The sequence below is a fragment of the Capra hircus genome, chromosome 10 (genome assembly GCF_001704415.2).
Source record: "Capra hircus breed San Clemente chromosome 10, ASM170441v1, whole genome shotgun sequence".
Classification (NCBI taxonomy): domain Eukaryota; kingdom Metazoa; phylum Chordata; class Mammalia; order Artiodactyla; family Bovidae; genus Capra; species Capra hircus.
The window spans coordinates 35,426,060-35,440,364 of NC_030817.1; the positions used below are offsets into that span (position 1 = coordinate 35,426,060).

Below are 14,305 nucleotides of genomic sequence, written 5' to 3' on the forward strand. Positions count from 1 at the left end.
ATTTATGCATGACCTGCAAATCAGGAGGCTGACTAAGCCTACTGAGAACTCCCTTAAATTGTTCAGTCTACTTACCTAATCTTTTTTTTTCCCCCAAGAATTAGATGCCAGACTTCTGGGTAAGGATGATGGACTAAACACATAGCTATTCACTGATCCTTCCCAGAACACCAAGGGATTCCTTTTCTTTCAATATAAAAACCCACAGAGATGAAGAGAACTGAAGATTATAGCCACAAACTTTTGAAAGCTGGAAAACAAATGGTTAAGAGGTAAAGGATCCAAAGACCCAAGAAAACTGAATCCTAAGGTAAGCATCAAGGAACAGGCCTCCAAAAGGCTCAGTGGGGATAAATGGGAAGAATTAACAGAAAACCTTTCTGAAATGCAATTCTCAGGTACCCTTCCACTCTCTCAGGTACCCTTCCACTCTCTCAGGTAGGCAGATAAATGCCTTTCCTTCACCCATGCAACACTGAAGGTAATCTAAGAAGGTTTATAAATAAACAGAGGTTTACATGGACTGGAGATCATTAGGTAAGGTGAAGACAGTTTAAGCTAACATATGTACTAGATTCCAGTCCCCAGTGTGTTGATAAACAAATGTCTAACAACTGGCTGGGGTCTGGTGAGCAGAGGAAGGAGGGGAACAAGGGTAGTTATTTGTAATATTTGCTGCTTACCATAGCTGCTTCAAGCAACCAATGTCACTGAATGCAGAATTCAAAAGAGATGCCTGTGACAACATGGTATTCCCACTCTACAGATAGATGTACATACTCTCAAGAGCATCCACAATTAAAAATGTAATACAATAAACAGAGAGTGGTGAGCTTTTAGTATTTATTAATTTTAATAGAACATTTAATAAGTCTATATAATCTTTAATAATTGTTGTATGTAGCAACTCACTCACAAAGTTCCTGAAAACAACTGTCTCTGACGTGCTAGTACTACCCACTAACCCCAGACCCCTTTGTCAATACCTTTCTCAAAAGACTGACAGCCAGGCCGTCACTTCCAGGCAGTGATTAGAAGAGACGTCTCTGGGGAATTTGTCCAGCGATTAATCTACAAGGAAAAATATAAAATATTGACAAGTTCTCAAACTATATTTGACCAGCCAGATCATCCTACTTCAAAGCTCACAATCGATAAGTCCTACCTGCACGTTCAGAGCTTCCAGTCAGCTTCTTAGGATGCGACTTAAATATCAGGAAACAGCGAAGAGTCATTAGACATTCTAGTATAAAAAATAGAAATGGAAATAGAAAAAGCAAGCTGAGAGACCTGGGCAGTCATACAGCACTCTGCAGAGCTCCACGTTAGCTCCACGCTGATGCTCTGCTGTTGCTGTCTTAGAATTCTTTAATAATGTTAAACAAGGGGCCCCACATTTTCACTCTGTACTCAGCCCTGCAAATTATGTAGCTAGTCCTGACAGAGACTATACAGGCAGAAGAAAATTCTGGAGAGAAAGACACCACTAATATTTTCAGAAATATAGCACAAAATAATATAAACATGAAGCAAGAACAGTATGTTAAAAAAAAGGACAAAAAAGAGAGAATCAGAAAGTGATCACAAGCATACTTCCTTGCTAATTTAAACTGTAAGAGCTGAAATGAAAAACTCAATAGAACAGCATAAGAATTCTGGAAGATGAGTCCAGGAGGTCCAATATCTGAATAATAAGAGTTCAAAAGGAGATACAAAGGAAAAAGGGGGAAGTCATCAAGAATGTGCCTGTGATGCAGGACACCTGGGTTCAATCCCTGGGTCAGGAAGATCTCCTGGAGAAGGGAATAGCAACCCACTCCAGTATTCTTGCCTGGAGAATTTCATGGACAGAGGCACCTGGCAGGCTTCAGTCCATGGGAGTCACAAAGAGTCAGACACAACTGAGCAACTAACACACATCAACAAAACAGTGCCATGATTGAAAGGATTCATCAAATGCTCAGCACAATGGATGGAACCAAACTCACACTAAGGTATATTATTGTGCAATTTTAAACACTGAGAAACAAAAGAACTGATCACATAAATAATCAGGAACTTAATAACTTTGGCTTCAAGAACAATGCAGTAAACTTGGAGGAAACTATAAAACAAGTCATGCCTTGAAAATCTGCAAGCCAGAATTCTATACCCAGCCAAACAATCAATTAAAAGTAAGGACAGAGTAAGATGGGTTCAGTCATTCAAAGTCTCCAAGCTGATTAAAAATCAAACCCTCCCTTTCTCAGGCAGCTACTGGAGAATACGTTCTGACAAAGTAAGACACAAGAAGATATGAGATCTAAAGAACTAGAACTCAACACAAAGAGGAAAAGAGTAAGCCTAAGATGCTGGTGACGGAGAAGGCGATGGCACCCCACTCCAGTACTCTTGCCTGGAAAATCCCATGGACGGAGGAGCCTGGGAGGCTGCAGTCCATGGGATGGCGAAGAGTCAGACACGACTGAGCAACTTCACTTTCACTTTTCACTTCCATGCATTGGAGAAGGAAATGGCAACCCACTCCAGTGTTCTTGCCTGGAGAATCCCAGGGATGGGGGAGCCTGGTGGGCTGCCATCTATGGGGTCCCACAGAGCTGGATACGACTGAAGCGACTTAGAGGCAGCAGCAGCAAGATGCTGGTGAAGGGAAGACCCAGGATAAAAGGTACACATAAAAACAATGGGCAACCAGTCAATATGGGACCATATCTTCAGGAATATGAGAAGCTAATAGAACACCTTAAGTGTTGGGATTTCCTGAAAGGAAATTTGGGCAAATTGCAATCTGAACTATACAAGGCATTAATATTAAAGTAAGCAACAACAAAGAAAAACAGAAATTTCACAGAAAACCAAAACTGTATAGAAAAGTAAAAGTGTTCACAGCTTGTTAAATGGCTTAACTGTGAATAGCACATTCACTCTTAACTGTGTAAACACTGAACACTGATCTAAGCAGTTATGAACACCTATGCCAAGATGGGAAAAGAAAAAAGGTACCTGGAGATGTGGAAAAAGAACTAAATCTTCATCTGCCAGATGGGAAATAAAGATAATACGTGAAGCTGAGAAATCAAGAAATCAGAATACAAGAATGCTATTAAGAATGACAAGGTTCAGAACTTGCTACCCCAAAATACAGCGCCTTGGCATAGTGACTATTTTAAGCTGAAGAAATTTGAGAAATGACAGGTGCAGGAAGGACTATCTGAACTCTGAAGCAGGTCCTAAGACCCTCCTGTGAGAACAGCCTTCCCTATACCTGGAGGAAGGGAGGATCCTTATTTCTGAAGATGAATAGACAAAGAGAAATTCAAAGTAACTGGCCTTGTTAAGCTTCCCGTTTATTAACCTTAGCTCATATTATTTTGTCCTATCACATTCTTCCATGACTTTCTACTCTTTCAAACTCAGTATCAAAATGCTCAGGCCTGGATTTCCCTGGCAGTCCAGTGGTTAAGAACACACCTGCCAATGTGGGGGACAAGGGTTGATCCCTGTTCTGGGAAGATCCCACATGCCAGGGGGCAACAAGGCTCCTGCGCCACAACTCCTGAGCCCGCGCTCTAGCACTCGCATGACTTCACGAGAGAAGCCACTGCAATGAGAAGACGATGCACCACAACTAGAGAGAAGCCCCACTCACTGCACCAAGAAAGAGTCCATGCATAGCAACAGAGACCCGGGGCAGCCATAACTAAATACATATATACATGTGTGTGTTCGCCGCTCAGTCCTATTCTTTGCAACCCCACAGACTGTAGCCCGCCAGGCTCCTATATCCATGGAATTCTCCAGACAAGAATACTGGAGTGAGTTATCATTTCCTTCTCCAGGGAATCTGCCTGACCTAGGGCTCAAACCTGGGTCTCCCGCATTGCAGACAGGTTCTTTATTGTCTGAACTACCAGGGAAGTCCACAAATAACTACATATACATATTTTTTAAAAAAATGCTCAGGCCTAACCACTTCTTCAAGTTTTCATTTCCTTATGAAGACTCATCACACAAAATCTATATTATCAATAAATAAATTTGTATGCTTTTCCTTTGTTTGTTATGTCTCTTGTCAGTCCATTTACAGGATCCTAGCTACAGAACCTAGGAGGATAGTAGGAAAAAGAATTTTTACTCCCCTCCAAGAACACAGAGGTAAGAATCAGCTATAAGAAATTAAAGCATTTGCCTCTAGGGAAGAAGCAGGGGACCAAGTGGGAGAACTGCTGCTTTCAAAACAAGTCTTATAGAGCTATTGAATCATTAAACTATGCATTTAACACACTGATAGAAAAAATACAAAACAAAAACATGAGAAAAACTAGCACCAAGTTCAGCTTGATTTAGTTCATGATTCTTTTTTTTTCAGATTACAAGTTTTCCCAATAAGAAACTGTTCTCCGTTCACTTGCTGTATTTCCCATTTTTCTACAATTGATTACTCATATAATAAAAAGTTAACAATCATTTTACTACTGTCTGATATTCTAAGTCATCTGCAACTCCAATTATTATTTAGGGATATTCCTGTATCATATGATACCCAACCTGGCCCAACTCAGGAAAAGGTGGCCGTTGTCCTTCACGGAGTTACCATAGCAATTTATACCAAATGACTCCCTATCTCACAAAGGGTTTCCTTCTGCAAGCCTACAATTCTGTCAAAACACTACAAAAAGACTTTCCACTTAACCCTGTAAGAAATTCAAATAAAAAACACAATGTGCTTTAAGGGGCAACAAGTTCAATTTTTTTCATATCTTTATTACCCTAGACACTAAAAGATTTCAGTACATATAAATTACAATATACAACATATTATTTAAATACAACTGATAGCATTTAGTATTTATTTTTAATCTTTCTTTATATAGCTGTCAGGTTGACCTTAACTAGCTAATAAAGTTATTATACAGTCAGTTTACAAAACACAGTTCAGATAAGTGAATGCGGTCACATCCTCTTGTGCACCTCCAGATGAGGGCAGTCATGGTCAGCACAGGGTATTTAAGGAGGAATCTGCTTACCACACAGAACTGAGCCAATCTGTAGACAGATGTAGTCCAGTCAAAGCAGCTACACATGTTTTCACTTATTCCTTTAAGAGTGATTTGACTTGTTTGGATTTGGTATAGTATCACTTCTGGATTTAAGGAAAACGAAACAAGGTTTTACAGTTTGTTATGTTTTGTTAGCAGGAGAAGGGAACGACAGAGGACGAGATGGTTGGCTGGCATCACTGACTCAATGCACATGAATTTGAGCAAGCTCCAGGAGGTGGTGAAGGACAGGGAAGCCCAGCATTCTGTAGCTCATGGGGTCGCAGAGAGTCGGACACAACTGAGTGAATGAACTACAACAAAATATTGGTAGGCAGGCGGCTGTGAAGAAATCCTAATCTAAAAAGATTCCTTTTGCACTTAAAATTGAGGTGGGACAGATATACCTGAAGTCACAGTTAATTTACATTTCTCATCTCTGTTTTGCCTAATCATGGCAAAGACTATTTTGTCCTCACTATTAATTAGTAAACCCTAGCATTTCATGCACTGGAGAAGGAAATGGCAACCCACTCCAGTGTTCTTGCCTGGAGAATCCCAGGGACGGGGGAGCCTGGTGGACTGCCGTCTATGGGGTCACAGAGTCGGACACGACTGAAGGGGCTTAGCAGCAGCATGATAATGCAGCCTGGAGGATTATAAACACTCCTCACACACATACCTCTAGAGCCAGGAAAATATGTCTTTGACATTAAAAAAAAATTTTTTTTTCTCAAACTGTCAACAAAAACAAGCTGCTGCCAGAAGAATGTCTTTGTCAAAGTCAAACTTTGCCAGTACACACAAAGAACATACTTTCAGATGAGTGGCTGTTAACCAACTTAATCTTAGAACACTCAAAACTTCAGGTTCACACTAGAGTACTTTAGGTAAATACTACTAATCTCTTTCAGCTTCTAGGAAGCTTACAGCCTTAGTTAGTAAAGTTCATTTGGTTTCTTACCACCTTCATCCATCCCCATCTAACCTTCCTCTCCAAAGCAGCTTTTTCTGTCATGTTTTGTTTTTGAAACAGCTTGCTTTATCCACCCTAGGTTTTCCCAAAATATTTCAGGGTTCTGACAATTCTGCCAGTGACTAAATCTTCTCCTGGGAATAGCTGCCTCATTATCACTATTAAAAACAGTCACTCCTAATACTGACTGATAAGAATCTCAAAACCAATCTAAAGATAAATGTATTATAAATGGAATAACAGACTCACCACAGGACAGAACTCAAGCAGTCTTTGTGTTCCTTTTAAGCTATTGAGTTTTGTGTAATCCTAATTCTGACTAATATGAAGGATTTACCATTACCTTCCTCATAACCAATTAATATGTAAATTAGTGAGAGTCAAGCAAGCACAAAAGAAAAAAGGGAAAAAAAAAATCACAACCCACACTCAACACAAAAACTCAGCAGCAAATGCCCTTATGTTTTTAAGGTAATACTGCCTTCCAACTGATCTCCTGTTTCAGAAATATTTTGTGCAGTACATGTGTTGTGTGGGTAACTTCTGTTCTTGGCAAGCCAGTGCTCCTGGCTTGGAAAATCAACAGCAGATAACCTAAAGTAAGAGGTCTTTTCCTATATCCTTCAAATGGAACAACTACTTAGAAACCTAGTTCTTGCAAAAAAGAAAAACAAACTAGAGATGATCATGAATTTACTTCCGTCATCATTATTTTGCTTCTATCTAACTTACTTAGTATTTGTGGAAAGTTACATAAGCATAGTTCATCATTCTGGAAACATGAAAGAGCAATGCAGAGATCATTCCCCCATCCATACACAACCCCCTAAAATAGCAATGTCCAAAAGCTCTTTCACATCAACCAAAATCAACATGGGCCACTTTGCAGTGAAGGCAGAGAACATGTAACTCAGGGGTATGTAACGTTTTTGCGCTATAAACTCTTTTGGCAGTATGCAAAGACTATAAACTGGAATTTTTTTTTAAGCAAAAATACATATACTGAGAAACCTATTATATGGTTATCAAAATACTTAAAATTCATATAATATTCAATACATTTCTTTTTTAATATATAACAAGCGCTAAAAAGTCTATTAACTACCATAATTTCCAAATTATGACCAACATAAATGATATTTTCAAGGTATCTATAACAACTACAATGTGATATAAAAATATGATGTGAATTGATGACAGTCACAGGGATTGCTAACTTGCTGTGGTTTGTAGGTACTTTTCAGTCAGAGATTAGTGAAAACAAGTAACTAACATTTTTCTCATTCAAGCTCACGGATCCTTGAGGCTTATGAAGTACACTCATCTGGAGCATTTAAAGAGGTATTTAGAGATCACTTAGTCCAACCACTTCATTTTAAAGGTAAGGGAATTAAGGGGGAACTGATGACACTGACTGCCTGAAGTACATTCATTCCAAATCATTCAGTTCTATTTAAAAGTAAACCACTGTTTTCTTCTGAAAACCTGAATCTCACATCTAGGCCTACTTAGAACTTGCTTCAAACTTGCACCTCAGTTACATCATCTGTAAAATTAAAATAATAATCCAACTTTGGAGGAACTTAAATGTGAAACCAAATTTAATAATCCATGTTAAACTACTACAGCAGTTACCTTTAAAGGTAAGACTAATTATCAATTAATTCCATGAGAAATCAAAGGCAAATTATTCTTATTCCTTCAGTTCAGTCGCTCAGTCGTGTCCGACTCTTTGCGACCCCATGAATCGCAGCACGCCAGGCCTCCCTGTCCATCAGGGAGTTCACTCAGACTCACGTCCATCGAGTTGGTGATGCCATCCAGCCATCTCATCCTCTGTCGCTCCCTTCTCTTCTTGCCCCCAATCCCTCCCAGCATCAGAGTCTTTTCCAATGAGTCAACTCTTCGCATGAGGTGGCCAAAGTACTGGAGTTTCAGCTTTAGCATCACTCCTTCCAAAGAAATCCCAGGGCTGATCTCCTTCAGAACGGACTGGATGGATCTCCTTGCAGTCCAAGGGACTCCCGAGAGTCTTCTCCAACACCACAGTTCAAAACCATCAATTCTTCAGCGCTCAGCTTTCTTCACAGTCCAACTCTCACATCCATACATGTCCACAGGAAAAACCATAGCCTTGACTAGATGGACCTTTGTTGGCAAAGTAATGTCTCTGCTTCTGAATATGCTATCTAGGTTGGTCATAATTTTTCTTCCAAGGAGTAAGCATCTTTTCATTTCATGGCTGCAGTCACCATCTGCAGTGATTTTGGAGCCCAAAAAAGTAAAGTCTGACACTGTTTCCACTGGTTCCCCATCTATTTGCCATGAAGTGATGGGACCAGATGCCATGATCTTTGTTTTCTGAATGTTGAGCTTTAAGCCAACCTTTTCACTCTCCTCTTTCACTTTCATCAAGAGGCTTTTTAGTTCCTCTTCACTTTCTGCCATAAGGGTGGTGTCATCTGCATATCTGAGCTTATTGAGATTCTCCTGGCAATCTTGATTCCAGCTTGTGTTTCTTCCAGTCCAGTGTTTCTAATGATGTACTCTGCATATAAGTTAAATAAGCAGGGTGACAATATACAGCCTTGACGTACTCCTTTTCCTATTTGGAACCAGTCTGTTGTTCCATGTCCAGTACTAACTGTTGCTTCCTAGTCTTTCCCATTCTGTGACATTGTACAGGAGACAGGGATCAAGACCATCCCCATGGAAAAGAAATGCAAAAAAGCAAAATGGCTGTCTGGGGAGACCTTACAAATAGCTGCGAAAAGAAGAGAAGCAAAAAGCAAAGGAGAAAAGGAAAGATATAAGCATCTGAATGCAGAGTTCCAAAGAATAGTAAGAAGTGATAAGAAAGCCTTCCTCAGCGATCAATGCAGAGAAATAGAGGAAAACAACAGAATGGGAAAGACTAGAGATCTCTTATTCCTTAGTATACCTTAAATATCCTCAAATTCTAATTTATTTACTACATTAAATATGCTATCAAATGGATCTCCCAAAGGACAAACTGAACCTAAAACTTAAGACACTTCAAGCGTAAAATATGTTTAGAACGAAAAGTACTGGCTTTGGAGTAAGACTATTACAAGCTATGTGCCTGTAATTCTATGCGAAATGCTTATCTGATCCTCCAATTCTCAATCAGTAGTAAGAATAAATGCTAACAACCACACATATAAGACTACCATAATTAAATGTCAGTCCATGAAGCATATAAGATTCAAAGATAACCTAATAACACAGTAAGGAAACTTTTCTGATTTCTGCCTTATGGATATTCACTTTCTCTTCCATATTACTTGATAAGATTACTTAAAATAGGATAAAGTATAGTACAAATAATATCCTTACTTCAGTGCAGCATCTCAGTAATCTAAAACAAAGCCAATCAAATAGCCAGCAATTTTTTTCCCATGGAAACTCCTTGCCAAAATAATTAATTACATATTAAAGACAGTATGACTGTGCATTGAAAAAGGAAGGGAATTAAAACTAAAGGCCATCCCCAAACTTCTAAACCAGACAAAAGCAAACAAACATTTGGAAGACAATGGTCACACAAAATAATTTAAGCACATATTTAAGTATGCAAGTGGGGGTAAAAATGCCAATAAAGGCAAGGCTACTCAAGTTCTCCCCACATATTCTGTCTTGCCTGCCTCCACAAAAAGAATTCAGTGGCCGACTGTAAACACGTTGAAGTTACATGCAGACATTTTAGTTGACTAGGAACAATATACAGAAAATACAGCAGGTAGCCCTGGGAACACAAAAGGATCATAGTCTAAAGCGGATTTGTTAAACTAAGGGCGGAAAAAAGAATCATTATCTGTCATGCCCTCCTGTCACACCCTCTTATTTGTACTCATAACTGCAAGCTGTTTTAAAGACAATGGCAATGTTATTAAGGGTACCTTCATGCTGTGCCAAAGCACATATACAGAGCAATTCAGAATAATCAGTCTTACTTTCATAAAAGCAAAGGTTGCAGCCAAATGAAATGGGTGGATACACATTAAACAATCTTGGAATTAGCTTAATAGGATATGGGAAAAAATGATCCTAATGCCGATGCTAAATTCCCTTCTTTCTTTACACACACAACAATTTTTACTATTTGAAAAGCACTAGTCAAGAAAGATTTCATTTACTAAGACCTAAACACAGCCTGTTTTTAAGCACAAAGATGCTTATTATTTCCTTGTATAATATATAAACTTTAAAACTTTATAAACATATATATGTGGAAACCTTTAAATATAGACACTAATAACTCAAAATCACTGCAAATGGTGACTGCAGCCATGAAATTAAAAGACACTTACTCCTTGGAAGGAAAGTTACGACCAACCTAGATAGCATATTCAAAAGCAGAGACATGACTTTACCAACAAAGGTCCGTCTAGTCAAGGCTATGGTGTTTCCAGTGGTCATGTATGGATACAAGAGATGGACTGTGAAGAAAGCTGAGTGCCGAAGAATTGATGCTTTTGAACTGTGGTGTTGGAGAAGACTTTCTTGAGAGTCCCTGGACTGCAAGGAGATCCAACCAGTGCATCGTAAAGGAGATCAGCCCTGGGATTTCTTTGGAAGGAATGATGCTAAAGCTGAAACTCCAATACTCTGGCCACCTCATGCAAAGAGATGACTCATTGGAAAAGACTCTGATGCTGGGAGGGATTGGGGGCAGGAGGAGAAGGGGACGACAGAGGATGAGATGGCTGGATGGCATCACCGACTCGATGGACGTGAGTCTGAGTGAAGTCTAGGAGTTGGTGATGGACAGGGAGGCCTGGCACGCTCTGATTCATAGGGTTGCAAAGAGTTGGACACAACTGAGCGACTGAACTGAGTAACTCTAAAGAAAATCAGGTGTTATATAAACATTTAATGAAAGTGAAGAGAAGGCAATGGCACCCCATTCCAGTACTCTTGTCTAGAAAATCCCATGGATGGAGGAGCCTGGTGGGCTGCAGTCCCTGGGGTCGCACAGAGTCACACACAACTGAAATGACTTAGCAGCAACGAAAGTGAAAACTGAACGAAGACAACAAGTAACAGTAAAACCTAATGCTTTGCTTGTTGCAGTTATTCTACTGCGCTATTCCTCAGGAAACAAATTATTCTCCCACTGGGTTTCCTGGCTCTGTTTTCCTAATTCTAATGAAGTTTAAAACATTAAGCAATTGTTTTAGTCAGGCTTCTCTAGTTGTGGCACACAGGCTCAGCAGTTTCTGCACATAGACTTAGTTATCCCATGGCATGTGGGAACTTAGTTCCCTGACCAGGGATCGAACCCTAGTCCCGTACATTGGTAGGCAGGTTCTTAACCACTGGACCACCAGGGACATCCCTAAGCAATTGTTTCTGGAAGTTTGGTAGTCACATAATTGTACAGCTTACTTTCAGAGAATAAACAAACTGCTTTTTAAACAAGTAGGAAGAGGAGGACTATGCATTATATACATGAACACATATTTAAGTAAGCATTTCAGCAAGAATGTAAAGTTTATTTGATAAAACAACTAGTTATTCTTTACTAGACTATACAGGTTTAAAATGCACTTCATTCGTCACTGTGGCATGTCAATATTTTAATCAATTGTATTCAGGCTAAATTAATTACGTTAGTTAGTGCTCTGTTAACTGCCTTTAAGGCAAAAATCAGAAAAGGGACAAAGAAAGAGCTTAAACAATGATAGGACTATAATTACATGAACATAACCTTATACACAGACATAGTACTATTAGTAGTAAAACAGAAAAATGAGGGACTAAACTCAAGTCTTAGGAGAAATTTCACTACCAAATTGACTCAGTGAAAACAACAATTTTAATAGCTTGCATTTAAGACTCATATTTATGAAAGATGTTTTTGGATATAATTTTAATGCATTAATTACAACTTATACATTAGGTCAACAGCTAGTACAAGAGAAATCTATTGCTCAAACCAAACTGAAAGAGGAGTGTCTTCTCAGATACACTGCTTTTAAAAGAACCCCACAAGAGTTTAGACTCTTCCTGGGCAGCTTCTCAGAAGGTATAGTATCTACTGCCCTATTTTGCTCTAAGAAAAGGAACCATTTATGAAAATTTCTGCCAAAAATTGCAAGGTAGATAAAATTTAAAATTTTAATAAATCTTTTTAAAATATCCATTTTGAAAACCAGGTTTACAGAGAGCTCCAAACCTAGACAAATGATTAAAATAAAAATAGGCTGGAGGGGCTTCCCTGGTGGCTCAGTGGTGGGGAGTCCATCTGTCAATTCTGGAGACACAAATTCAACCTCTGATAGGGGAGGATCCCACATGCTGCAAAGCAACTGAGCCCATGTACCGCAACTATTGAGCCTGCCAGAGGCCAGGAACCTCAAACACTGAAGCCCTGTGCGCTAGAGCCTGTGCTCCACAGCAAGAGAAGTCGCCCCAATGACTGTGCACCGCAACTAGCCAGCAGCCCCTGAGCACTGCAACCAGAGGAAATCTCACGCAGGAAAGAAGATCCAGCACAGCCAAAAATAAATAAATTAAAAATATGTTGGAGACTTCCAGTGGTTCAGGTCAGGAAACTAAGATTCCACATGCCACACTGCATGGTCAAAAAAGAACATAAATAAAAATTAAAATAAAAAATAGGTTGACCACATAAATTATAGGCTATTTACAGTGACTTTGGGCAAAATCATTTATTATTAAGGCTGCTGTTGCTGAGTTGCTAAGTCATGTCCAATTCTTTGAAACCCTGTGGACTGCAGCACACCAGCCTTCCCTGTCCTTCACTATCTCCCAGACTTTGCTCAAACTGATGTCCATTGAATTGGTGATGAAATCCAACCATCTCATCCTCTGTCGCCCCCTTCTCTTCCTGCCCTCGATCTTTCCCAGCATCAGGGATTCTTCCATTGAGTTAGCTCTTTGCATCAGGTGCCCAAAGTACTGGAGCTTCAGCTTCAGCATCAGTCCTTCTAATGAATATTCAGGCCTGATTTCCTTTAGGATGGACTGGATGGATCTCCCTACAGTCCAAGGGACTCTCAAGAGTTTTCTCCAACACCACAGTTCAAAAGCATCAATTCTTCGGTGCTCAGCCTTCTTTCTGGTCCAACTCTCACATCCACACATGACTACTGCAAAAACCATAGCTTGGACTAGACAGACCTTTGTTGGTAAAGTTATGTCTCTGCTTTTTAATATGTTGTCTAGGTTGGTCATAACTTATTCCCAGGGAGCAAATGTCTTAATTTCATGGCTGCAGTCACCATCTGCAGTGATTTTGGAGCCCCCCAAAATAAAATCCGTCACTGTTTCCACTGTTTCCCCATATATTTGCCATGAAGTGATGGGACCAGATGCCACGATCTTAGTTTTCTGAATGTTGAGTTTTAAGCCAACTTTTTCACTCTCCTCTTTCACCGTCATCAAGAGGCTCTTTAGTTTCTCTTCACTTTCTGCCATTCAGTTCAGTTCAGTTCAGTCACTCAGTCACGTCTGACTCTTTGTGACCCCACAGACTGCAGCACACCAGGCTTCCCTGTCCATCACCAACTCCTGGAGTTTGCTCAAACTCATGTTCATCTAGTTGGTGATGCCATCCAACCATCTCATCCTCTGTCATCCCCTTCTCCTCCTGTCTTTAATCTTTCCCACCATCAGAGTCTTTTCCAAAGAGTCAGTTCTTCCCATCAGGTGGCCAAAGTATTGGAGTTTCAGTTTCAGCATAAGTCTTTCCAATGAATATTCAGAACTGATGTCCTTTAGGATTGACTGGTTGGATCTCCTTGCAGTCCAAGGGACTCTCAAGAGTCTTCTCCAACACCACAGTTCAAAAGCATCATTCTTTGGTGCTCAGCTTTCTTTACAGTCCAACTCTCAACATCCATGCATGACTGCTGGAAAAACCATAGCTTTGACTAAACGGACCTTTGTCGGCAAAGTAATGTCTCTGCTTTTCAATATGCTGTTTAGGTTTTCTTCCAAGGAGCAAGCATCTTTTAATTTCATAGTTGCAGTCACCATCTGCAGTGATTTTGGAACCCAAGAAAATAAAGTTTCTAACTCTTTCCACTGTTTCCCCATCTATCTGCCATGAAGTGATGGGACTGGTTGCCATGATCTTAGTTTTTTGAATGTCGAGTTTTAAGTCAACTTTTTCACTCTCCTCTTTCCCTTTCATCAACAGGCTCTTTAGTTCTTCTTCACTTTCTGCCATAAGGGTGATGTCATCTGCGTATCTGAGGTTGTTGATATTTCTCCCTGCAATCTTGATTCCAGCTTGTGAGAC

At 39.8% G+C, this 14,305-nt stretch overlaps 1 protein-coding gene across 6 annotated transcripts in view; it reads right to left on the reverse strand.

Moving 5' to 3' along the window:
• FBXO34 (F-box protein 34) overlaps positions 1-14,305 on the reverse strand; it is a 78,808-nt gene that overhangs the window by 33,306 nt on the left and 31,197 nt on the right. For 4 of the 6 annotated variants that reach the window (XR_001918670.1, XM_018054111.1, XM_018054113.1 and 1 more), the window contains exon 2: positions 987-1,071. The exons of 1 other annotated variant lie outside the window; for it this stretch is intronic. The gene's annotated coding sequence lies outside the window, so the exon portion shown is untranslated. Of the gene's footprint in view, positions 1-986; positions 1,072-1,165; positions 1,244-14,305 lie in introns of all 6 variants that reach the window. One more of the 6 variants, XM_018054114.1, reaches the window with a different exon arrangement.